This window comes from Pelodiscus sinensis, chromosome 22 (genome assembly GCF_049634645.1).
Source record: "Pelodiscus sinensis isolate JC-2024 chromosome 22, ASM4963464v1, whole genome shotgun sequence".
Taxonomy (NCBI): Eukaryota; Metazoa; Chordata; order Testudines; family Trionychidae; genus Pelodiscus; species Pelodiscus sinensis.
This window is the reverse complement of record NC_134732.1, coordinates 17181232-17207798: the sequence shown is the minus strand read 5'-3', so window position 1 is coordinate 17207798 and position 26567 is coordinate 17181232. Positions and strand designations below refer to the sequence as shown.

The 26567-nt window shown below is 47.9% G+C and overlaps 1 protein-coding gene across 2 annotated transcripts in view; it reads left to right on the top strand.

Moving 5' to 3' along the window:
• The first annotated feature begins 3328 nt into the window (after positions 1-3328).
• FAM163B (family with sequence similarity 163 member B) overlaps positions 3329-26567 on the top strand; it is a 76896-nt gene continuing 53657 nt past the window's right edge. Inside the window, exon 1 of one of the 2 annotated variants that reach the window (XM_075905722.1) lies at positions 3329-3882. The gene's annotated coding sequence lies outside the window, so the exon portion shown is untranslated. Of the gene's footprint in view, positions 3883-19032; positions 19252-26567 lie in introns of those variants that run through there. The other variant, XM_075905724.1, reaches the window with a different exon arrangement.

Sequence of the window (26567 nt, the reverse complement as noted above, 5' to 3'; positions counted from 1 at the left end):
CTCCGTGGGTTAAAAGTGAGCTGTAAGTGAGACCGTCTTAAAAGAGCAGATGTGCTATCAAGAGCACAGGGGCCAATTATTCTCATTAGTCAACAAGAACAGAACAAGAAGTAATGGACTTAGAACTCCAGCAGAGGAAGAATTAACTTAAATATTAGGAATAACTGCAGCTGTGAGAATAGTCCAAGTAATGGAAATTCTTGCTTGCCAAGGAAAACTCTCCTCTTTCAGAGATAATGGAAACAATCCTGGAGGATGCTACTGGCCTTCAGCGGGGTACCCCCCACCACAAGCATTTGGATTTTCATGCCATCAAGATGACTTAGCAAATGATTTGTATGGCAAAGGTTGTGATCAGGCAAGAGTGTCATTGCTTCCGGAGTATGGTTGAGTATTCCCAGCGGGAGCTGAATGCACTGTGCACCTCACAGAAACAGGGCCAGAATCACAAAGACCTGCTGGAGTATTTTGGAAGAACTGTTGTCGATGATGCTTTTTTGCACTGCAAGCTTTTAGGAGTCACAAGTCATTCCAGTTTACACCACAGCTAGCACTATGAGGGCCGAGTCGTGATCGCTGAGGCTACGTCTCGTGATCTCTGAGGTGACCGGAGTATCCCACAATAGCTATCCCGCGCGTTAACAGCTAGCCCATTATTTCGGGCTCACTATTCTGACATCCCTGTAAACCTCATTCTACAAGGAGTAAGGGACATTTTGGAATAATACTTTATTTCCAAATTACTAAATAAGCTATTTCAAAATAGCATTGAAATAAGATACACAATTTGCATATCTTATTTTGAGTTACAGTGCAGTATAGATGCACTGAGTGTACTTCTAACAGAAATATTAAATAACAACAACTTGAAATTTGGAGTTTTTGTCTGGATTTTGCTATGCCCAACTGCATTTCATTAGAGCGAGGGCTTTCAGGTGCCACTACAGTCTTTACACTAAACAAACGTGAGTTGTTATTGCTAATGTTGCATAGTATGTGCTTAATTCTTAATCCTATTATGATCCAAACATTAGGCACCAGAGAGCTGCAAAGGCTGGATGTGACCAAAGATATGAGGGGATTACGATTGCAGGCAGATAAGTGGGTTGCTGAAACAGAGATGTGGGGAGCTAGTAGCAGGAAGAGACCGGATGGGGTCAAATGTGGTTTAATTGCATGTGGAACTAAAAACTAGGACTAGTCCTGCACTTGAAATGTAAAGAGAGAGCACTGTTCCTCCTATTAACGGGCAGCTGAGCAATAGGAATGTGTTTTTAAAGAGCCGTGGGTTGTGGCTGTAGTACAGATTGTGAGACTATGGCAAGAAACCGTCAGTTTTGACCTGAGGAATTAACTTTATCTCAAACATTTCCAAAAACACAATTCATGATAAACTACATTTGAGGTAGCAATGTAAAATGTGAAAACCCCACTGTATGACGAGCCTTGTTGAGTTCCATCATAAAGAAGTACTCGGTTTTTAACTGCCAGCCCTCCAAACGCTGTTTGGGCTGAGATTCAAGCTGGCTCATTCCTTTGACATTATCAGTCATGAAGGATCCACAGGCCAAATTAGACCTTTGTGCTATGTCTAGACTGCAGGCTTCTTTCGAAAGAGCCTCTTTCGAAAGATCGCGTCTAGACTGCAGGCGGATCTTTCGAAAGAGAAATCCGCTTTTTTGAAAGAGAGCACCCAGCGAGTCTGGATGCTCTCTTTCGAAGACGGCCTCTTTACATTGAAGAACGCCTTCTTTCGAAAGAGGAGCTTTCGAAAGAAGGCGTTCTTCCTCGTGAAATGAGGTTTACCGCCATCGAAAAAAGCCGCGTTCTTTCGAAATAATTTCGAAAGAACACGGCTTGAGTCTGGATGCAGGGGAAGTTTTTTCGGGAAAAGGCTACTTTTCCCAAAAAAACCCCTGAGTCTGGACACGGCCTTGGTGACACAACCTACAGATGTCTTTACATTCTGCTCTTGTTGACTTCGCTGGATTTGCTAAGGTATAGCTGATGCCGCCATGTAATTAGTAAGCAATTTTGCTGATGTGCAAGAAGGAACAGAATCCAGTTCCCTTTCCCCTAGTGCTAGCTGGACAGAGCTAATGAGAGTCCTACATGCAACCAAACTTTAGTAACCAAACTGAAACAGGCCAAATTCTACCCTTATCTGCACAATTGTTTGGACTATTAAGCAGTGTAATTTCCCTCCTTTCCCCCCCAAAAAATACCAGGACAACTTTCTAGTGTGGATGCAGTTATACTGGTATAAATATGCCTTCTACCTTATTCCTTTTCCCATATGGGAAATAGCTATACCAGTACAAACACTTTTCTACCACTGTAAGTTCATGCACACTCATGAGGTTGTAAGGCTTTCACCATACTGGTCTAGTTGAAGTTTGTATCACTTTTGTGTGTAGACAATGCCTCCGTTACACTGGTGTGAAGCCAGAGTAACTCCAATGGCCCCTTTGAGTGAATTCACACAGGCAGGGGTCAGCTGGATCAAAGACGCTATTTTCATATCCTTGCTTTTGAGAGCAGAACTACAGGGTGAGGTGCACCTGGGGGAAAGGCAGATCCAGCTCTCTGGGCCATGCAGCATGGGGTGCAGGCAGCCACTGAAGGCCCAGATTTAGGACAACTGCCTAGTGGCATGTGAATTCCCTACGGAGGGGCATCTCTTAAAGCTGCAGTTGCATGGGAATTCAAGCCCCCCAAAGGTGTGAAGAAAGTTGCACTGGAGTGGGGGGGGGGGGCGGTGGAGTGAAAAGCCACCCAAAGAGGAGATCTGGAACCAGTGTTCCTTGTAAGCTTAGTGTTCAGGTGGCCACCCAGGAGAGTTTCAAATACTGCCAGCTGATTGGCAGAGCACCCACAACTGGCACCCTGTGTCTCTGCTGGTGGTGCACATCTTCCATGCCTTGGTGCACAGAACAAAATGTATTCCGCACAGGGAATGGAAAACAGTTCGAGGGAGCACTATCTGGGACCTGCTGAAATCGAGGGGGGAGGCGAAGCCACCTGAAGATGCTTCCGTGTCCTCCAGGGCTGTTGCACTGCAGTGCCAGCCTGCTATTTAGCAGGAACAGAGCTGGGCCGATCAGGGACAGCTGGGGAGACAGAGCCCCCGGGATCAAGGCAACTACTCCGGATCGTTAGGGGAGGGGGCAATTTCCTTCCCCCCCCCCCCCCCCTGCAAGTAGCACAGGCCAGTCCCGTCCTTGGAGCTAGGGCACAGGTGGCGGGGGGAGGGGCGCTGGAGCAGCGCCCGATGCCCTCTCCCCTCGTCGTGCTCCCACTACCTTGCGCGTGCACCCCCAGCGCGTGCGCCTCATTCCTCCCCCCGCCAGTCCGCCCCGGGGCCGGGCTGGCGCGCGCCATCTGGCCGCCGCGCGCGCCTGCAGCTGTGCTCTCCATGCGTGCCCGGGACGAGCGCTCAGGCGGCTGCATCAGCACCACGGGGAGCAACAGCCGCAGCAGGGCCTGCTCCCGCTCCAGGACTCCTCCGCTGCTGCTGGGGGCGGGTTGGTTGTAAGGGTGGGTTACCCCCCCCTCCACTCCCCCCCCCCCCCCGCGCGCTTTTATTTTTCTTGCAGCCTCTTGCGCGCTCCCCACCGAACTTTGCAGGGGGCCGAGGACCCCAGCGCCCCACTCCTGTCCCCGCGCCCCATGGCCTGGGTTTGATGGGCGGGAGCCCGCTGCTGCCAGGCGCGCTTGGGCGGAGAGCGAGCGCCCCCCCCTTCACCATCCTCTTTGGGGCGACTCCTGTGCAGCTTGGTCTGGGGGTAGCTACTTGGGTATCGCCTCGCAGCGCTCCAGGCTGGAGCCTCTGAGAAAGGAGCTCCCCTGAAAGAGATCCAGGCACAATTCCCATGTTTAAAGGTAAGAGGGGTATTTTGCGGGGGGGCGGGGGGTGAAATTGCAAATGCTCTTTGTTTTGCAACCAAATCATCTGTCCACTTTGAGTACCGTCCCCCCCCCCGCCCAGCCACTCACCGTCCTTGGCTGTGCAGAGTCCAGGGTCCTTTGCAAATTGCTCTTCTCTTTCCATTCCACTTTCTCATTCTCCCCCCTCCCCACATCTCTTTCTCCATCCAAACCTGGTTTTGCTCCCTGGTCTTTTGTACAGGTCTGAGGCCAGGAGAGAGAGTGATGCTGCTAACTGTGGACTCCTTTAGATTGGGCAGCTTATCCACCAGGCTTGCTGGAGTACTTGCAAGGTCGATAGCGGGAAGAGTCTACCTCTTGTGCCTATTAAGGCATTTGGCAAAGGGGTTTCCTAGCTGTTGAATGGAGTGAACAGTGTATAATCCTCTCTCCTTGCCCCCATTTGCTATCCTGAGTGCTTAGCCAGTGTGAAGGGAACGGGTGAATCTTCCCCCTCTTCCCAAAAAGCGGAACAAATAAAAAAGCCAAGAAACTCAAAAGTGATTGTTGTTGTGCTGACACTGACCACTGTCTGTATTTTCAGTCACAAAATGCCAGGTCATTAAAGCAACTCTCAGAGGGGTGGGAGGGAAACCCCCACATCAGTGCACAGGTGGCATTATTAGCTGCTCCAGGGATAGCTCTCCCTCGCTCCTGCTCTTTTGTGACAGGAGTCAGTGTGGATCTGAGGTGGAATGTTTCTTGCTCTCTGGACAGTGATGTGACAGGGCACGCCAATAGGAGCCACTCACTCAGGCAAAGCATTTGTCCCCATCGGGAGCTCCATCTCCAGATGCAGGGGGGGGGAATCCCAGTTGCATTCATGTGGGTTTTGATGGATGGCCCGAATCCCAAGGTACTAAGGTAAATAAACTTTGCTGCTCCCAAGTAGAGAAACAGGTCAGAGAACTGCAGTCAAGGGACTTACCTCTGATACCACAGAGAAATAGAAGGGAATGCAAGAAAGGGGATAGCTCAAGTATCCTTCTTTTCTAAGCATGTTTGGCTACCCAATCACAAGACAGACCAGGTGAGTGAGGTAATATCTTTTATTGGATCAATTTGGGTGGGTAACCCAGAAAAGCTTTCCAGCTGCACAGAGCTCTTCTACAGGTTTGGGAAATGTACTCAGATGGGCACAGCTGAATAGAGGTGCAACAGAAGTTTAACATAAATAGTCAGGAGGCCAACAGACTACCAGAGCCTCAGGTGGAAGAGGGTAGGGGCTATGTGCAGCCCTCAGTGAGGGCCAAAGCATGCCATGTCATGCCCCGCCCCTTCCTAAGCAGCCCCCAGTGCCACCCAAAGCACTCTGTATGGTGCTCCAACATTGCTTTAAAGGGCACTCCAGTCATTGCTGTGGTAGCAGCAGCAGAAACCCTTTTGAATTGCTGAATCCCGGGGTGGTTGCCCCCTTTGCCCTTCCCCCATCCCCAGTCAGCGGTCCTGAAAGTAGTTAGCACAGGGATGGGCAATTATGAATAGTGGGTCAGCTGCATAAGTAACCCTCCTTCACCTCAGTGGGTGGCAGCAGTCCATGGCCCACTGGGGTTCCAGCTCCAGCCCACCGGCCCCCGTCTGCCCTTCCTCCTCCACGTGCCTCTCTTGTACCCGGGCACTGGAATCCCACACTTACCTGCTCCTCCCTCTCCTTCCCAGCACTTTCAGAGCCTGTAAATTGCCTGATTTACACTTTGTCCCCACTCTTCCCCCTCCCGGAGCTGGAATGTTGTGAATCAGCTGTTTGCAGTGTTCCAGCTCTGAGAGGGAGAGGGAGGAGTGGGTTCGGTCCCTTCCAAAAGTGCTTGGACCACAGAGGCGGCACAGGAAGTGCAGGGCTCCCATGCTCCACTGTGTGAGAGGTGCATGTGGAAGGGGGCGGCCAGGGGGTCCGTGGGCTGTAAGTGGAGCCCAGTGGGCCGCATGCAGCCTGTGGGCCACAGGTTGCCCTCCAGTGAGATAGCACCATATTCCATGGGACCATCCATGGCAAAGTGTCCCGTTAACAGCCCTGCAGTCACAGGACACACAGTGAGTTAGCGGGTTACCGATTGTTGTAATAAGGCATAAATCCAGTGTCTTTATTAAAACCATGCTTTTCCAGGGTCTACCAAAGTGATGCATTTAAACTGCCAGGCTCACCCTTTGAAAGTGTTGGGCAGGTTTGCTTTGAGGATGAGAACTGATAGGGTGGGTATGGAGTGATCACATTCCCAAGGCAATCACTCTGTATCTGAGATGCATTTTGAGGCATGAGAGAAAAAGGGAAATCGCAACAATGCCTTTGTGTCTGTGTGTTTTTCAGCCATGAATTCAGAGTATATATAAAATTAGTTCCAATGTGTGTTGCCTACCCAGGCTCAAAAGTTAACTGCGGCTGTGATTATTAAGTAGGTTTCATTTTGGTTACGTTGTCATTTAAATTAAGCATTTTGCATCATTCCTGTCATTGGGTCCAGTCCTGTTCCCCTTCCAAGTCAAGTGTAACCCCTACCCAAAGCTCTAGTTGATCTGAGACCAGAATCAAGCCTAAGGTGTCTGCCCAACAGAGTTTACAGGCTAAGGGTAACATTTTCCAAAGTGTCTAAGTGACTCTGATTTTTCAATGTGACTTAGGCTCCTAAATAACCTGGTCTAGATGTTAAAAGGCATCTAAGTGCCTAAAGATGCAAAGAGGCACCTTCTGGCATCTATACCTAACCTGCTTAGGTGCTTTGTAAATGCCACTCGGCACCTAAATACCTTTGTCTATCTGCCCCTTGGTCACTTTTGAACATTTCACCCTAAATACTCAGGATCCTGAGACAGTTTGACCACCAACTTTAGTTTAATGTAAGTCCCACCTACATAACCAAACCGGCCAGTCTTCATATTTGCCTATGCATTGCCTGTCAGCAGTGGTGTCATGTAGATAAATAGCAATGCCCTGCAGCATACTCTCATAACAATGTCGCAGATATAGATGAAGTCAGTAATGGCATGTGGGTGACTGGTGCCTTATGAGATTTGGCTTTTAAAGATGCAACTTCCTAAATCTTTAAAAAGGAGAGAGGGGTGCCATGAAATGAGTATGCACGGTATGTATTTTGCTTGCATTTTGTTCTGTTTCTTTGTTTACTGCTTTTCCCCTGGGGGATAAGTGTGGTACGTCTTTCCCCTCTGACTGCAAGAGTGGGGGATCTATTAAAGTAATATACCTTAGAATAGAGACCAAGGATTGAAAACTGGTAGACCAAACTCTTGTCCACACTATACAGGTGATCTCTCCAGCTCCAGATTGAGGTACATAGGGCAGGGCAGGAAAACCTATCTTGCAGCACTTGTGCTATCCAATTTTTGGAGACAAGGAACTTTCAAGCAGGTCCCACTCACTGTGATCAGTGCAATAGCGTGCAAGTGATCAAGTTGCCTGAGAAGACTGAAAGATATCATCACCCCCCCCAACACTCTTGGCTCTCCCCTCACTCCCTGAGAAAATATTTACTGAGAAAACAACAAATTGAGATGGAGTCCAGGCCCGCTGGCTTCTCCTCCTGGCCATTAGGAAGGTTAGGTTAAGCATTTCTAGTAGCCCACACAGCTGTCAAGGTGATGACCTTGAAGGGTGACATGCCCTACCTAAGAGAGAGTGCAGTGGAGTGCAAGAGGTGTCTCTTGTCAGAATCATGAGTCCAGGCTCCAGGAGAAGACAACATGTGATGAGGGCCGCGTGCTGGGGAAGGGACTAAGTTTGAAGATGACACTAAGCTAGGGGGAGAAGTAGATACACTAGAGGGCAGGGATAGGGTCCAGAATGACTTAGACAAGTGGGAGGATTGGGCCACAAGAAATCTGATGAGGTTCAACAAGGACAAGTGTAGAGTCCTGCACTTGGGATGGAAGAATCCCAAGCAGTGTTACAGGCTGGGGACCAACCAGCTAAGTAGTAGTTCTGCAGAAAAGGACCTGGGGATTACGGCGGTTGAGAAACTGGATATGAGTCAACAGTGTGCCCTTGTAGCCAAGAAGGCTAATGGCATATTAGGTTGCATTAAGAGGAGCATTGCCAGCAGATCCAGAGATGTGATTATTCCCCTTTATTTGGCTCTTGTGAGGCCACATCTGGAGTATTGTCTCCAGTTCTGGGCCCCCCACTACAAAAAGGATGTGGACAAAGAGGGTCCAGCGGAGGGCAACCAAAATGATGAGGGGGCTGGAGCACATGACCTACGATGAGAGACTAAGGGAGTTGGGTCTGTTTAGTCTGCAGAAGCGAAGAGCGAGGGGGGATTTGATAGCAGCCTTCAACTTCCTGAAGGGAGGTTCCAAAGAGGTTGGAGAGAGACTGTTCTCAGTAGTGACGGATGGCAGAACAAGGAACAATGGTCTCAAGTTGTGGTGGGAGAGGTCCAGGTTGGATATTAGGAAAAACTATTTCACTAGGAGGTTGGTGAAGCACTGGAATGGGTTCCCTAGGGAAGTAGTGGAGTCTCCATCCCTAGAGATTTTTACGTCTCGGCTTGACAAAGCCCTGGCTGGGTTGATTTAGTTGGGATTGGTCCTGCCTTGTGCAGGGGGCTGGACTTGATGATCTTCTGAGGTCTCTTCCAGCTCTATGGTTCTATGATTCTATGCTCTAGAGACCACATAAGCCAGGGGTCCGTGAGTCATATCTGGAGCCACTGGACCCACGGATCAGCCTTTTTTCCTTCCCTTTCAGTGCCTCCTGAACATCCCAGGGCAGCTGTTCCGGGGGAGGAGCAGGGCTGGGACATTTGTGGGGCAGGAAGAGGAGGGGGCAGCGGTGGAGCAGGGGTGAGAAGAGGTGAGGTGGGAGGGAGCCTTTGGGGAAAAGGGGGGCGTGGGGGCAGGGGCTGAGGGCTACCGAGAAAAAAATTAGAAGCAGGCTTGAGGGTCCCTGAAAAGTTGCAAATGAAAATGTGGAGGTTGAAGATGGAGAACTACTGACATCGGTGCATCTTGCAGGGCTGTGTAGATTAGCCAAACGGAAAGTGATACCTGGCAGCACTTTGCCTATTACTGAGCTGCTGCTTTGGTTGGCGAGGTTAGAAAGACCCGTATGCAGCCTGGCTGGCCGTGTTCTCACCTCTCTTGCTGATAGATTCATTGTTCCTCGTTCCTAGATTAATTGTGGCCTTTTAGGAGCCGGGGCTCCTTGTTATGAGCATCTTCTTAGCGACGTAGCGTTTCAGTACTGAGAAGGCGGGAGCTGGGAAGAGGTAGACAAAACCAGTTCAGGTCAATGTTCCTTGATTTCTGTGCTGTTCATGGCATACAGACACATAAGTTGGATAAAAACAAACACTCTTGCTGGAAGACTGCAACCTAACACTACACTGTTTCTTAAAATTCAGATCAACAACCCACATGAACGTAAGCGCAGACTGATCCTAATGCAGAGAGGCTACCGTTCATCCTATCTTACTCGAGGCTGTCTCCAGACAGATTCTGATAGTAGGCTTGCCTACTCAGTCGCCTAGCCTGCATGCAGGACCAGGAAGCCCCTTTACAAATTACTGACAACCTGCAATTACGACAGCTTTCAGTTCACTGGTTTCTAGACCTTGGGGCTTTTAGCAGGCTTTGTGTTTGGGCTAGGGGGGTTGTGCTTGGGAGTAAAAGTCAGTTGGATTTTGCTTCCCATCTCCCTGGTTTTGTGCATGTTATTTTCTTACTTGTTTTGGCGCAAAGTTCTGTGTCATTTGCCTCCCTTGCCCGTGCCCTCCAGAGGGATTTTTGTCTGATAAGGGTCATGGTATCTCATACTTCTTCTTCCTCCACGTCTCAGCATGTTACGTGGGTTCTCTTGCCTGCAGCTCCTCTCCGAGGGGCATGGAGTCATCTTCACTATAAAGAATGAATAACATGAAGGAAGAGGAAGGATGACTCAGGCTGAGGGGGAAGCTGTTTGTTTACTCCCTTAGATCCGATGTCGTTTTCTTTTGCTTTTCAGGTCTTTTATTTTGAATGGTTTTCTGGTTTTTTCTCTATCCTATTCTGTGTGTATGAATAGGCAGAAATTGTGTGTGTGGGAGGGTAAGGGGGTCAGAATTCACCCCCTCCGCCTTCCTTGGGTTTCAGCTCCCTTACAGTACAGAATTAGCCTTAGCCTCATTCCTTCCTCCCCCCAGGAATGCCTACTCCCATGGTTTCTCCCTAATGGCTGCTCAGCTCATGGGCTTGTCTCTGCAGCGATACCCTGGCTATCAGGTGGGTAAAGAGTTCCCTGCAACAGCAAGTCAGCAGAACCTGCTGAATCCTTCCTAGCAGGATCAGCACTTTTGTTTGCTTGATAATTCACTGGCTGCTTCCAAGGTGGAGAATGGAACCCTTGTGTGCCTTCCTGCAACCAAACTCGACATGTGCAGATGGCTTCTAAGCTGGAATGATTTGATGGTGCATTTGGTCAGCACAGGATTGTGTAAACAGCTCTTCCTCCTTGTTACGAGACAGCACTGGCTTCGTTCTCAGCTCCGCAGCTTTTATCCAGGAGACAGAATCTTGTCATGCTCTCTCTACGACAATATCTGACATGATCCAGCCTGCCCTTGGTGCGTTTCCAGAAATAGCCAGGACTACAGTGCGCAGGGATGACATCTGGATGCATTTCTGTTGAGTTCAGAAATGTTCAGTAAACAAGACGGGGATATATTGTTTAAAGGTTATTTACAGAGACTCTTGTTAAGTGATCTGGCCATGCAGTGGGGAGAGCCTTAATGGCAAGGCGATAAATTGCTTTTTTCCAAAGTACGCTTTAGAAAAGAGTCCTTAAAAACCCAAGGGCAAGTTGCAGCCAGCATTAGCCAACCAAGGGCTTGATCCAAGTAGCATGGAAGTCAAGGGGAGTTTTTCCATTTACTTCAGTAATGGTTGGATGAGCCTAAGGGCAGATTCATATAATTCTGTAAGGGAGCATGATGCTCTCGGACATATCTAGGGACAAAGTGGAGTCTCTCCAGGATTCAAGAGTGAAAAGACTCCCTGTATATTGCAGGCAGCACACTAGCATTAGAATCAATGTGATGAGGCAAGACACGCAATTACGGAACACTTTGCACTTGGATGCAGTAGCCGCTTTTATCTAAGGCTCTCAGAGCACTTTAGAAACGTTAACTAAGCCTGACAAAATCTTAAAAGGAAGTAAACATTATACTTCATCCTGCCTCAATGTGGGGGGCTGGATTAGATGACCTCCTGAGGTCCCTTCCAGACCTGCAATTCTCTGATTCTGTGCTTATTAACTTTATTTTGCAGATGGGGAAACTGTGGGCTGTTGAGGTTAAGAGATTTGCCTAGATTGTTGGGCAATGAACGGGAACCAGGAGTTCTAAAGTCCTCGCTACCCACGAGTGACCACATTTTCAGCTGGGATAGTGACTGAAGGCAGACCTATGACAAGACATAACTCTCCTCTTGAGCTGGAGATACTCTAAGGGCCATAGCAGTCCTTCTAAGACTCATCTTGCATTTGCTTGACAAAACTTTTTTTAAGCCCCCTTCTCCCACTTGTGAAATGTCAGGTGAAACCCACTTGTTACGGTAGGAAGTATTTTGTCAGCAAAAGTGCCGACAAACAGCATTCACACATACTGACTTTTAGCAACTGAGCTGTGTTGACACAGCTTTGTGGCTAAAAGCTGCATAGTGTCAACATACTCCAAGACTTGTGCAGAGAACCATTCTTGTCCCCAGGACTTGAGATTTGAGGAGACAAGCATCTCTATTTTTGGGTTGGATTAATTTACCACTTCTTACTACTCCTGAGAGAATAAGTGTTGGATTCTCCCATTAAACCAGATTAACCAGGCAATGAGCATCCATAATGCTGACAAATCTCCAGATCCAGATTGGATCATAAACTCGTGGGCTACGTCTAGACTGGCATGATTTTCCAGAAATGCTTTTAATGGAAAAGTTTTCCGTTAAAAGCATTTTCGGAACAGAGCATCTAGATTGGCATGGATGCTTTTCCGCTAAAGCACTTTTTGCAGAAAAGCGTCCGTGCCAATCTAGACGCGCTTTTCTGCAAAAAAGCCCCGATCGTCATTTTCGCGATCGGTGCTTTTTTGCAGAAAACAAATCTGAGCTGTCTACACTGTCTACACTGGCCCTTTTGCGCAAAAGGACTTTTGCCTGAACGGGAACAGCACAGTATTTCCGAAAGAACACTGACAATCTTACATGAGATCGTCAGTGCTTTTGCGGAAATTCAAGCGGCCAGTGTAGACAGCTGGCAAGTTTTTCCGGAAAAGTGTCTGATTTTCCAGAAAAACTGGCCAGTCTAGACACAGCCATAAAGTTTAAGGCGAGAAGAGACACGGCTCATTCCTTGAGCAAGATGTCAAAATGTTTCCCAAATCCTGCAGAAGAGCATGGGTTTGATTCTGGTATCACCTACACCAGCTTTACATCCCTCTAACTCCATGCCCCTCAGTGGCATTGCTCCTGGTTTATACTGGTGTGAGGGTGAGCCAAAGCAGGTCCATTGGTAATTTCATGCAGCTGAGAATAGTACAATAACCAGACAACAGGCTGGACGCTGTTCGCCAGGGTTTGCCCCTGGTAGGGATGTAAAATCCCATTTAATTGATTAGCTGGTAAACCTGGCTTGCTGCCTGCCTCTGAGTTGAAGAAGCCTCCTTTCCTTAACCAGTAAGCTTCACCTGTTAAGAGTGAGGCTTACCAGTTAACTAGTTAACTGGTTAAACATTCACATCCCTAGTTCCAGGCAGGCTGCTGCCTCTGTATTTACCTGAACCTCCACAGGTACAGGTGCTTACAGTTCCTGTTGGCCGTGGATTGCCATTCCTAGCCAATGGGAGCTGCAGGTAGTGATGCTTGCAGAGGTGCAGGTAAATAAAGCGGTGGCAACCTGCCAGAGGCTAACCCCTGTATGAAGACGTGCCACACGTTTGTGACTGCTATGGCAGTTTTGCCACGGTTGTGTCTAAGGACCAGTCTGGACTTATCAGTTGGGGGTGTCTACCACTCTGTTACGCTGGCAGTTATAGGTGTCCACACAAGCTTCCTAGCTCAGCTCAGTGCTCTGACACCCCCCAATAACTACTCCATTTTAAGATTTGGTTGTTGAAATGTGTCAGTCTTTCCACTGACTGATGGTGTCACAAAGCCTGTATCAGATGTACAGAGCAGGTAATGTAGGCAAATGAAGGCATTGCCTTCCCAAAACTGCTCACGCTCCAGCTGGCCAGGAAGGCTGAGGCTGCACTGCCTGCTGGGAGGAGAGAGGCTAGATGGGGTGGAGATACTCTGGGGCAGGGAGTAATAGCCTAGGGATGAGCATCGGTCCCTACGGTGGGGGATGGGCTTGCCTGTGTGTGTGTGTGTGTGTGTGTGTGTGTGTGTGTGTGTGTGTGTGTGTGTGTGTGTGTGTGTGTGTGTGTGTGTGCAGAAGGGGCGGGGTCTCAGCTGGAGCTTGCCTTCCCCAGCCAGGCATTCGCCCACCACCCATAAAGCAGCATAGTTCTGTTTCCCAATGGAGCAATGCCCATCCACTCCAGCTGTGGACGTGGCTTTCAGAAAATGCTGATTCTTACCCTACAGGGGCTGCAGGTTTATTTCTGGGTACTCAAGATGGCTTTTTTTTTTGGCTGCTTGGATTTGGCTTGGCAATAGGTGCCCTCTCCTTGACATGATTCATTAACTACTGTCTGATCTTGAGCATTTTCCTCTTCTCTTTCCTCCCTAAGATCCCAATGTACGGTGAATTTAGGCAACAGGACAACCTTTAGTGGTCCTCTCCCTGAAAAATAGCCCCTCTTCTAAAAGCAAGTGGGAGTTTGCTGTGTGGTCTCAAACGTTCACAATGCTCAAGTTTCCTCTAAATCTGGGATAATTGGCTCATCTTTCAGGTTGATGGCCTCAAATCATCTCTTTGATACAGGGGAGACAAGACCCTCTGAATTGCTAGATTATAACTAGGAATTCAAGATTGTTCATGAGCTACAGGTTCTTAAAAAAACCCTGCTTGAGCTACGGTAGCTCATTAGCTGAAAAATGCTGGAAGTGCTGGGTGGGCATATTGAGAAAAAACAAAACTAAATCTGCTATTCCTTTCCCCGCTGGATTGGGAAGAAAGAGCTTTCATCTTGTAGTAAATGACTATATAGAGCGTCTTGGCTAGAAATGACTGCCTGGAGTGGAGATCATGCCTCTCTGTTTAGATTTGATTTTAATGACCAAGAAATTAATTCTTTAGTGTTACCAATTCCATTTATATTGGCCAGGCCAGAATCTGATTCCCTTACTCATCTCAAGTCACAAGAACATAAGAAAGGCCATACTAGGTCAGACCAAAGGTCCGTCTAGCCCAGTATCCTGTCTGCTGACAGTGCCAATGCCAGGTTCCCCAGAGGGAATGAACAGAACAGATGATCATCCCATGATTCCTCTCCTATCATCCGTTTTCAGCCTCTGACAAACAGAGGCTAAAGACACCATTCATGGGTGTAGCTATTAATGGACCTATCCTCCATGAATTTTTCTAGCTCTTTTTTGAACCCTGTTCAATGTGCTGGCCCTCACAACAGCCTCTGGTAAGAGGGTCCACAGATTGACTGGAACTGTTTGCTTGAGAAGCAAAGTAGCATGTAAAAGAAATAAAAGTATCAGAATATGCCTAAAAAAGGATGCTTACTTGCCAAGGACAAGGTAACTACACAGATTGCGGGATAATGGATGTGTCCTAAAATTCTCAGAAGAATTCAGACACATACGGGGTGTCCCCACTATAAATCGCCCCAGTATACGTTGGTTCCACACTAGCATTGACACTTGTGGGAACTGTTTCATTTTAAGCCCTCCCATTGCACGCTCTTCCATCACACATACACACACACACACACACACACACACACACACACGACCAATTTGTGCAAATGGAAGTCAGCCGTGGGAAAAAAATTCCCCACTTTACATCCTTTTGCTATATATCCACGTTTTTTTTTATCTTGGACATATAGTGGGGACACCCTGTAATACCAAATCCCAAAGCATTTATCTCCCTTTGAGTCTTAACAAGTGGCCTATAAAGCTAAACCAGATCCGAATGTCTTGCGATAGAAAGACTTGAAAATCAGTGCCATTCACAGTAGAAATGTGCACTAGAGATTATCACAAAAGATGGTGCATTAACTTAATTGAGGTTGCCATTTGTTGTGATTACAATGGAACAAGTTTGCAGTTACTCAGTTTGTAGCGAAGTGCCGTTCAAGTTCCCAAGTACCATTCTGTTCCCAAACATGTGCACTGAAGTATGCAAATTGCAGTTGCAGTTCTACTGAGCCAACGATTCAAAAGGGAAGATTTTTCTTTTAAAAAAATGACCTCACTGCCCCTCTTTAAACCCCAATTTCCTCTTTTTTAAAGCATTCTGAGTGGATCATATGAAAGCACATGAAATGAGGGCACTGGCAATTTTTTTTACTTTTCATGCAACTTACATGTCAAAGAAGTTATACATGAGCATGGAGCATGCTTCTGAATTAGGCAGGGAAGGTGTTTGGGATTTGCAGGGACACTTTGCATCTAGTCTCCGTTAGATCTCATTTTGGATCTGGATCTAGTCCAGTTCCAGCCTCTGCTGCAGATTTTATCTTTGACCTTGTGAATGTCATTTTAATCTCTCTCTGCCTCAAGTTGACCAATCACTAAAATGGGGATAACAATGTTTCCTGCCTGACACCTTTTGTCTGTGCTGCCTAGTTAGGATTGCCAGATACTTTCACAAAAAATCACAAACCTACCAGGAAAAATAGTTGAGCCAAAAAAAAAAAAAAAAGGTCACTGCACCTTTAAATATCCCCATGCTCCTCCCTCCCCTCTGCCCCTTCAGATGCCTTCCGTCCCAGAGAAACAGAAAATACCGGACGTTTTACATGTCTGGTATTTTCTGTTTTTGTTTTTTTTTTTTACCGGACAAGGGCCAGAAATAACAGACTGTCCGGGTGAAAACCGGACACCTGGCAACCCTATGTCTAGTTACACCGTAAACTCTTTGAGGCATGGACTCTGTGTGCACAGAGCCTAGCACAATGAGGCCTTGGTTTCTATTGGAGCTGCTGTTCAGAGAATACTAGCAGACCCACCAAAGCTTAGCAGGCTTGTGAGAACATGCTCCTGGTTTTCCCCATCTCCTTAATGGCCTCGCCAGGGTGATCTCACATTTGGTTTTACAAACCCTCACCTGGGCTGTGGTTTTGTGATTCAGAGCTGACCCCAAGAGTGGCTGCTGACTTCCTTCCATCAGGAGGCCCTGCCGGCAGCTAGTAAGGCTCCTAAAGGGCATCAGTTCCTGCCAGTAGAGATCCTATGGTACCTCTAGCACATGCTGAAGCTGCCCTCTTGAAAGAGAAGGGTGGTGGCATGGCAGAATCACCACCAAGTGTTTAAGGGCTGAAACTGGCACAGCTGGAGTGGGTTAGACCCTATGACTGTTGAAACAAGCTGTATAATGACAGCCGGGAGTCGTCCTTAGCATGATGAGCTGTAATAACACTGTTAAAATCACCATGTCCCCCTAGTGGCGGGTTGTGTCCTTCACTGATCACATTTTTGCAATACGGAAAGAAAGATTCTTTGTAAAGGTTCATTTTGCTTTTAGAAACCAAATATCCAGGCTGATTGGCAGCCCTTGGCAAAAGTGCTGTCTCTGCTGCTCCCTGCAATAGAAAATACTCCTTCAAGTTGACTCACTTTAACTTTCAGCGATAGAAATCATTTGCAACACAATAGCTCTTGTATTGTTACCGGGGGAGTTGTTTGTTCATAACAAATGTGTGTGTGACATCGAGAGAGCGGTCCTGTGTGTAAACGAAGTCTACGTCCCACTCTGGGGACCATATGCCATTGAGGCGGCCAAAGACTCAGCTGTACGATAGACGTTTGTATACTCCTGCTGGCATCTTGGCTGCTCTCGTGATAGCCTGGTGGCAGAGCACAGCCTTGCCATGTGAGAGATCCAAGATGTGTTCCAGTCTCTTTCTGCAAGCCAGCATGGGAAGGAGTTGCTGGGATGCAAGCTACAAAGGCATATAATGCCCTCTCTGACTAATTAAGGACTGGAAATAAAAGGCCTGCAAAGGGAGCACTTTCTAATCTTCCTTAATTGGAAAGAGTATGGGTGTAATGTAGGGATAAATGGGACTCTCTGAAACACCGTGGCTGTGTCTAGACTGCATCCCTTTTCCATAAAATGGAGGGATAAGGGATCTTTCGGAAAAGGCTTTATTTCCCGAAAGATCCGCATCTAGACTGGCGCTTTTTTCCAGCAAAGCTCCGAGCTGGAAAAAAGCGGCAGCCATTTTTATGCTAATGAAGCGGGGGAGATTTAAATCCCCGCTTCATTTGCAATTGCGATATGTCTAATTTGCATCCCTTTTACAGAAAAGGGATGCAGTCTAGACACAGCCTCCGTGTTAAGCACGAGCGTACATAGGTAGTCTCAGTTTGGGTTTTCTGTTGGGCATGTTACTATTATTAGACCAGATAAGGACGGAGGAATATTCCAGACTTTTATCTTTCCCTGTAGATTTTTTTCTGAGATTGTGTTCTATGTACAAGCAAGAGGTGGGGGTGGAGGATGAGAACCCAGTCTTAGGAGACAGCCTCCCTTGAAGGTCCATGTAAGTCTGCAAGCTTTCTGCAAGTGTTTGTCTGACATAGGAACAGCAAACTGCCGTTAAATCCTTTCCCATTCAGATGTATGTCCGATTAAACGGATTTTCTAAAAAGCCTGTTCGGTGAAGAAACCCCGTGTGTGAGCCTGTGGTCACTGAAGTCATTTTAAAAACTCCCCTCACCTTTGGTGGGAACATGTAGACGTGCACAATTCGGTGAGGCCTGCTTGGAAAACGAAGATCGATTAAGCTATGAGTTCCTTCCTGGATGGTGCTGAATGTCAGCCTGATTTTTCTGTTGCCTGCGTAACTTTGCAACCATAATAACACCGTTGACGTCAGTAGAGTCGTTCCCGTTTTATGCAGCAATAAGTGAGAGCAAAATTGGCTCCTTTATAGGAGGGACTTTCTAGTTTACAGATGCTTCCCCTTCCAATCCCCCACAAATAATCCATCATCTTTTAAAAATAAACCCTCTTAGAACACCCTGAGGACTTCATAGGACTACAGGGGAGGTCAGGCTTCTACAAGCAGGCAGCTGGTTTTGCTGTATCTGTGAAAGCCTTGTAGCAGGTTGTTTGAATTGCTCGATTTTAGGACTGCAAAAGGCAGGTAGATCTCTTGAAACTTCTATCTAGAAGGATCATTAATAAATAAACCATAAATAACAATACTGACAACAATAGCCTATAATTGCCTGATTATAGACATAGGCAAGGGATACTGTCAGAACTAAGAGTTAGATTTTGTTTATAAAAGGAAGGATTATATTGCTAAGAGACATATTTTCAGAAAATTCACTAAAAAAAAATCAGTGAGTTGTTTTGTTTTAGATTCAAACACGCTCTTGTAAATTCAAACTTTGCAAGCTTTATACCAGTGCATGACAACCCAAACTGGATAGAAACAAAAAGCAAACTTCCTAGAAATGCTTGAGCGCAGTTTCAGTGACTGTGCATGGAGATGGAATTATTTCAATGCTACCTGGCATGCCTCATACTCCCTCCACCAAACTGTCAGTAAGACTGTTTTGTAGCATATTTATTTCACAGACCCTACTGTGCCCAACCCCTTGTCCACACTAGCTAGGAAAACCATGCTAGCAAGATCAGTGTTTATAGACAATCTATATTAAGTACAGTCTCTATACACATGGTTTCATGCCCAATCTGTCTTCCTGAAGTCAGATCCACAAAGAGCCCTCTGGCACTCAGCTGGGCTCTGTAGGATGTGATGGGGAGATGTGACGGGGCACCATTGCCTTGCACTGATAGCGGCGCGGCGACTCTCTGGGGAGCCCGCCAGTCGTCACGCTGACTCTGCTGTGCATGCTCAGAGGAGGCTAGAGAGAACCTGAGGATAGCTAGGGCCCGGGGGAGGAGGGGACCAGGGCCAGAAGGAAAGTACACCCGAGGCCCGGAACTGGGGACAGGCAAGAGGGGAAGCCCGGTCCGAGAGGGAGGGTGTGTGACAGGGCACACGCCCTGCACTGGCCCTTTAAGGGCAAAACCCAGGCCCGGAGCAGGGGCTGAAAGAAAAGACCCAGCTGAGGCCGTTAGGGCTAAAAAGGGCCCAGCTGGGGGCTGTATAAAGAACAGTTTGCTACTGAGGGGAGAGAGCAGTAGGGAGCTGGTAGCTGAGGAAGCAGGAGGCTCCCAGGAATGAGAACAGGACTAAGGCAGCCCTGGTAAGCGGAGTAGCAAATCTACACCCCGTGCCGGTAATGAGCGGCCCGTACAGACTGCAGCTTGCCTGGAGATGGGCTAGATGAAGACTGGCAGTGGGTCACTGAGGCATGGTGGGGAGCACGCACCCCTACAGGAAACAAACCCCACACTGCCCATCAAGGGGTTAGGCAGCTGCTCTGGGCCTGCACCTGCACTTCTGCAGGGGGGAGATTAAATAGGAGGCAGCCGCTCATTTGTCAGCAAAGCAGGGAAGAGAGCAAACCGTCACTCCCTGAGGAAAGGGCTGACTGAAGCCCAGAGACAACCACAGCCTGAAAGCACCTCCCTGTGGAAAAGGAGGGCTTGGCCCTGATGCACTTGAAAGGGAGTCGTTCCTCTCTGCTTCTTACAAACTCAGCTTACTTGCGTTAGTTGCCCTTGCTTTTGTTCTTAGCCTGTGTCTGAAGGTGGGGGAAGGAGCAACCTGCAGCCCTCGTCCGAGTGCCAGTGTGCGACCGATACACTCTCAGGCTACATCTAGACTGCAGGCTTCTTTCAGAAAAAGCTTTTCTGGAAGAGAGCATCTACCCAGCAAAAGCGCAACGAAAAAGCGATGTGCTTTTTCGAAAGATAGCGTCCACGTTGCGAGATAGCGTCCAATCATTTAAGTTGTGATTACTGTGGATGGAGTGGCTACCAGGGCACCTGTGCTTTTTCCTGGAGGCCTTTTCTTTCGGAAAAACACTCTCTTCTGTGTCCACACACGTCTTTTTCTGAAAAAGGTTTGTTCCTCGTAGAATGAGATTTACCACCATCTAAAAAACCCCTCCGGTCTTTTGACTTTCTGCTGAAAGAACGCAGTAGCAGTGTGGATGTAAGTATCGTTTTTCCGAAAAAACTCTGCAGTGTAGTCATAACCTCAGTGGGGCTTAGCTGGTGACGGGGTATTGTGCTGGCCCCATGCAGAGGGGTGTCCCTGTCCACCAAAGCATTCAAACATGTGCTTAAAAGGGAAAATAGGGAGGGGCTTGCCAAAGAGATTTCTGGTGCCATCTTAAGCTGGCAGGCATTTATCACATTTAAAATCTCTGGGTCGTTATCGCTTATGGCTCCCCTTCGTTTTACTTGGGTGATCGCTTGCAGGTCAGCACCCACGCATACGTGCCTTTCCAGTGCTCCTCAGGTGTAGAGATATCTAGGGATCAAGGTGATACCAAGCAGAAGATAAGCTGTGGGTTTTTTTTTTTAAAAATGGCAGCTAATGAAGAGCTATCTCTGGTGATAGTCAAACACCTCCGGCGAGGAGGAAGCGGTGGGATCATTTGGAATGCTAGGAAAGTTTTAATTAAAGGTTTTGCTACACTGAAAAGCTGACCTTGTGCGTCATCCCCTTTGCTAGCATCGGCCTTTGAGCAGGAAGCATCATTTAGTGACATAACTTACTTCCTCATCGGCTCCCGCTCCAGAGCCAGTGCCATTTAGGGATGGAGGGGTGGAATTGTCACAGGGTGGCAGGGGTAGGGAGGAGGCTCTGCTTTCACGGACTGGCACTGGTCTCCGGAGGTGGGAGTAGAGGTGATCAGCATCAGGGCCTGACTCTATAACTGTCAGGCAGCAGGAGGAATTGCAAAGAGCTGGATAAAGCATAAAACCTGTTGGAATAGCTGCCATCACTGCTGCTGGTACTCTGCCTCTCTAGCTGTCTTGCCCCTTGCTGTATTTTAGTTTAAGCACAGCCAGGTGGAGGCAAGAAGTGACTTAGGCTATGTCTACATTGGGATGCTTTGGCAACAAAAGTGCTGTGGACATGCAAAAGTCGCCAAAAGTGAAAACTGGTCAAACTGGTTTTTCTGCCTCCCATTGTCCACATTTCCTGGCCACATTCCTAGCCCTCTGATGACAGCTAGAGCAAAGAAATGTGGGTAAGTATCCCACAGGGCTGTGTTGTGGGAAGGCAGAGCTGATCCCTGTCCTTCATGGGTTCCCTCATAGCTCTGTGAGCTCTCTGTGCTGAGGAATATTGAAGCCACACAACAGTCTTTTCAGTCTTCCCACTGCAGCAGCCTGCCTGCTGCTGTGTTTGTAGCTGGGCAAAACAGGAGCAGTCCAATGATTTGCTTTTTGTTTGTTCTCCAAAGGGAACAGCTCACTCAGCAGTCAGATACTTCTCAGAGCTTTGAAAGGGGAGGGAGTACAAAACACTGAGCAGAGCCATCAGGGCAGGCATCATGGGATACTCTTGACAAAACAAATAGCAGAGTCCACACTGGTTCTTGGTCAACAATAAAGGGAGGGGAAAAGACAGGAGTCTCTTGCAAGGTTGGAAGTTTTTTTTGTCGCCAAAACTGGATGTTTTTCCCAACAAAAGACATTGCAGTGTGAACGCGTTCACTGTTTTGTCACCAAAACGCAGAGTTTAGAACTTCCTGGATCCTTTAGGATGTCTCAGGTTGGGCACCAAATCCCGAGGCACCCCAAAATCACAGGTCACGTACGGAAGTTGTAGGCACTCTATGCTGAAGATCCTTAGAAACCAAGAGCCAAAGTTTTGGGGTCTGTACAGCAAAGACTCTGACTCTTTAAGGCTTCAAAAACAAGGAATGTGTGTGTGGTGTGTGTACATACTAGGAATTTCTGACTTCTAGCTGTGATCATCTCTGTGCCTCAGTGCTACTGCCCGGGGCTGGTGAGATGAGTAATTAGTGACTCTTTGGAGTATATTAATTATTGTATCATTAGTGAGGAGCTTCTTTAGAATCAAGGAGTCATTTTAAAGGTTCTTTCTGCCTGGAAACTGTCAATATTTTTGACATTTGATCTAAGCAGCTCTCTGAAGCCCTCATGTTTTAAAGCAGCGTTATTTGTGAGGGGGTTTGTTTAATGTTAATGCTTGGAATTGTCCATAAGAATTGGATGAGTTTCTTCTCTCTACTTTTCATCCAACAGCGAGTGAGAATTTCATGAGAAACTTTTCTCTCTCAGCCGAGAACTACCCAGCGATGCAAAATGCGTAGCTGGAATCGGTTTACCTTAAGCTGAGCTGCGGCGTCTACGTTGCAAGGAACCGCTGGGAGCACATACTCTCTCAGGGGCGACCCTAGACTAGCTGCCAGCAATTGGTGCCCTTGGCGAACCATGCAATCGGCACCCCCACCTCCAAACCCCTCAATGATATTGCGCCACCATTTGGTGCCCCATTTAACTTGGCACCCTAGGCGACTGCCTAGTTCGCCTATATGGACAGGCCGCCTCTGCTCTCATTGGCTTCCCTTATTCCTCGCAGAATGAGGAGTAGTGAACACCTGTGGGGGCTGCCCTCAGCATTCAATTTGGGGGTCTACATTAGACCCACTAAATTGAACGCTAGAAGAGCGACCTCTCGAGGGTCGATCTTCTCCGTAATGTAGATGTGCCCTCATAGCAAGGGATAAGCGGTGGCAGAATTGTGGTGTGGACAGAAGGAAAATTTACAGGGAGGCTTTTAATATAAGTTGTCAAGAGAGCCCAAACATTACTTTTGAGGACTATGATCTGTATTGAATCTCCTGACATGGCATATGTATTTTCAATCCTTACTCGGAATCTGTACCATAAAGGGATTCTTGCAGCTTGTCATTGGAAGAAAACCCGTCGTATGCAGCCACATAGTTTTAATAAGGGAGAGCAATGGGCAGAGGCAGGCTTTTGCATTCTTCTGCTGTGTCAGATGAGACTCACAATACTGACACTAGAACGGCAATCCCACCACATTGCATTGCACAGCCGGAGGGGAGAGTGAGATAGTCACTAGCCCCAACCTTCCTGTCCCCGGGACACCGAACTCCTTATCCTCACTGGAGATAAGCACATGCGGTTTCAACTGGTGGCATGGACTCTCGGCACCCTGAACACCAGACCTTACGGGCTGGCCTGCCTGGAAGAAGTGACCACAGTGCCCGGAAGGGCAGTAGGAAGGTTGGGGAGCATCGCAAGCTAGGGAATGTGTCCCTGGTTGCTTTGTCTGACTCGGCAGGGCCAGCAGCATTAGTGATAACAATCCCTTATATTTGCATGGCAGCCAGATTACCTTATTCAGGTGCAATGAGGAAAAAATACAGCTTGTTTTTCACTAGACAGGTTGAACCTGTGCCTCAGTGAGAGCCACTTAGACCTGTAGCTATAGCAACCCCCTGCAGGTTTTTTGTGTATTTTTTTTTTTTTAAGATCAGGATGAGTCTCTCTCCTGAGAGATCCTGGGACTGTTCCCCAGGCTGCACCAGCATGTCGGGGAGAAGTTCATTCCCCTGCCCTTTGACTGGGACTAAAGGCAAAGACGAGGAGCCATATCTTTTATGCTGATTCCTGAGACTAGGGACTAGAAAGGACTGACTTCTCCTGCCTCATTTCCAACCTCATGAAGACACAGAGGGTTCGAAAGTTCACCCTGCGCTCAGGCACTCTTGGACTCGGGGCACAGCTAGACGGTGGGATAAAGAGATCAGGAGAGAGCGAGAGAATGAATCCAATGGATAAACCGGGAACACGGAGCAGCGTGCGGACAGGAGCAGAGAGCAAGGACAGAGAATGCAGGGGAAGGATGTGCTCTGATTGGAACAGGGCAGTCATGTGGCTTATGCGTAGAGGAGTCAGACTAGATTTTGTCACAATAGCCCTGGCTGGCCTTGGAATCTATGAACAGAAAAAGGTAGCAAGAAAAGAAGGAGAAATTCAAATGAAAGACTACGCAGTAAGACACAGGTCCTGGTTGGGCCAGGTTGGCTCGTGTGGGGCTCTGCTAACCAAGAGCAGAGTCCCTGTTGCCCTTGGGTTAGAAAAGAGGGGTTTCCGCTGCATTACACTTGAAGTAACCAGGGGCTAAATCCCAGGAACTTTAAAAAGAGTAAATTGTAAATTAGAGTGGAAGGTAAATTGCAGGAGACTCAAATAATCTGACCAAGTCTGCCGACTGCCCAGACTAGCTGAGCATGTTTGCCAACCCACCCCATCTCTGACGCATCCTCCTTCCTGCCAGGCCCTTTCCCTTTAGTTCATTCAGTTACTATCACCCTGGCTGTGTCTACACTGTCAAATTATTCCAGAAAATCAGCCACTTTTCCGGAAACACTTGCCAGCTGTCTACACTGTCCGCTTGAATTTCCGGAAAAGCACTGACGATCTACTGTAAAATCATCAGTGCTTTTCCGGAAAAACTATGCTGCTCCCGTTCAGGCAAAAATCTTTTTCCGGAAAACTGTTCCTGAAAAGGGCCAGTGTAGACAGCACAGTAGTGTTTTCCGCAAAAACGCCCCGATCATGAAAATGGCGATCGGGGCTTTTTTGCGGAAAAGCGCGTCTAGATTGGCCACAGACGCTTTTCCGCAAAAAGTGCTTTTCCGGAAAAGCATCCTGCCAATCTAGATGCGCTTTTCCAAAAATGCTTTTAAGGGAAAACTTTTCAGTTAAAAGCATTTCTGGAAAATCATGCCAGTGTAGACGTAGCTCCTCTGTTCCAGGTGGGGCATGTGCATAAAGCGTAGAATCGTGTACAAGATTTTCTAGCAGGCACCAAGAGGAGATGATCAGGGCTGTGTGTGAAATGGTTTGGGACACAGAACCCAACAGCTGGTCTCGGACGAGCTGTCGGTGATGTCGGATCCGTGTCAGCCACACTCACGTACGGAGCTAAGGATCAGTTGGACGTACAATTGTAAACCTCAAGGGAGTTCTCTGGAACCCAGGCTGTCAATAGCAGCGATATGTTGATGGCGGGTTTCTAGGGGACATCAGTCCCCACAGCCCCTTCTTGGCAGACTAAACAAGAAAGCCAGGGGTTCACTGAGCCAAGAAGAACAGGCTTCTTGCTCCTCTACGTTTGAGTCAGGGTTATTAGAACGCCTGTACTGCCGCTGTTCAGACTGCACCTAGTTTGAGGATAAGCAGAGAACAACAGCCTTCAGAGTAATTGGCCTGGGATCTTTCATGAGCTCCAAGGAAATCATCGTTGCAAATGCAGAGGTCTGATTATTTCCCTTATTTGAATTCATGAATCCCATATAATAATGATGGGGGGCAGGAAATTAGTTGTACTTTTCAGGTATTCTTAACCAGCTGAGAGAGTTTTCCTTGTAACACCACCCTGAGCTGTGCTACCAGCCCCTAAAAATGCAGGGCCAGTTGCTTCCTATTGCTTAATTGAGACATCCAATCTGTTTGCCCTTCCTCGGTCTGGCTGACGGTCAGTCCTGCTTTGTGACCTTGACAAGGACCCTCATGGCAAGAGAGTCAGCAGAACGGCATAACATATTTGGCAGTTCCGTCAGCTCCAATCAGTATTCTACTTCTGTGAATGCAAACGATGTAATGATCCCCCTCCGCCACTGACTCACTATGTCACCTTGAGCAAGTCGCTTACCCACTCCTGTGTCAGTTTCCCTTGCTGTGAAATGATTGTTACAATGATAATATGTTACCTCTCTGGCCAGCCACAAGGTTGGATTCACCAGTGTTTGCGAAGTGTTTTTTGGCCCCCAGGGGAGGGTAATATACAGGGATATGAATGAGTAAGTAACTGGTTAACCAGTGCCCGAGAGCAACCCCCTGACTGCGGCACACTGCGGGAGAGGGGTTACTCCAGCCAGGCTCACCACGCCACAGTCCAGAGCCATCAGCTGCTCCCACATCCACTTCCCCCAGTGCTGGCAGCCAGCAACTAGGAGCGCCGCAGGGCTGGGAGCTGGAAGACATGCAAGCTGGGGGCTGTTCTGGACAGACTAGCCCCTCCCCCTGCCCACAGGATCCTGCTTAATTGGTGAACCAGTTAAACATACCATTTAACTAGTTAACTGATTAAACAGGATTTTACATCCCTAGTACTATAGAAGTGCAAAGTATTGTCCAGCCTATCCATTCAGGTCAGTTTTGATTGACACTTAAGGAGAGCAGAGCTTTCTGTGACATTTGGGGAGGGCATGTCCAGTGGGAAAAGGCTTCGCTACCCTCTGGCACCTTTCCAAGATCAGCAGACGTCACAGGCTTGTTAACAATGAGCTTCTCTGTTAATATAGTCCCACATCCTTGCTCTGACAGAAAATCCCCTTGATTGAATGGGAGGTATGTCTGAGTAAGCCTGAGTAAGAGCCGGGAGGACTGGCTCACTGCTTGTCTGTTCTTCTTCGGGACTCCCTCGTAGCAGAGGTGTGTTATCAAATGGTGGCTCCACTGAGCCTTTAATGCTCGACACTGCAAGCTTCTTTCTGTAGGAAGTGGAGGAGTCAATGAGGCAATGCCCACGACCACTCAGGCAAATCGTTCCCCATGCTGTTCCTTGGAACACCAAATCTGTGAAACACCCGACTGT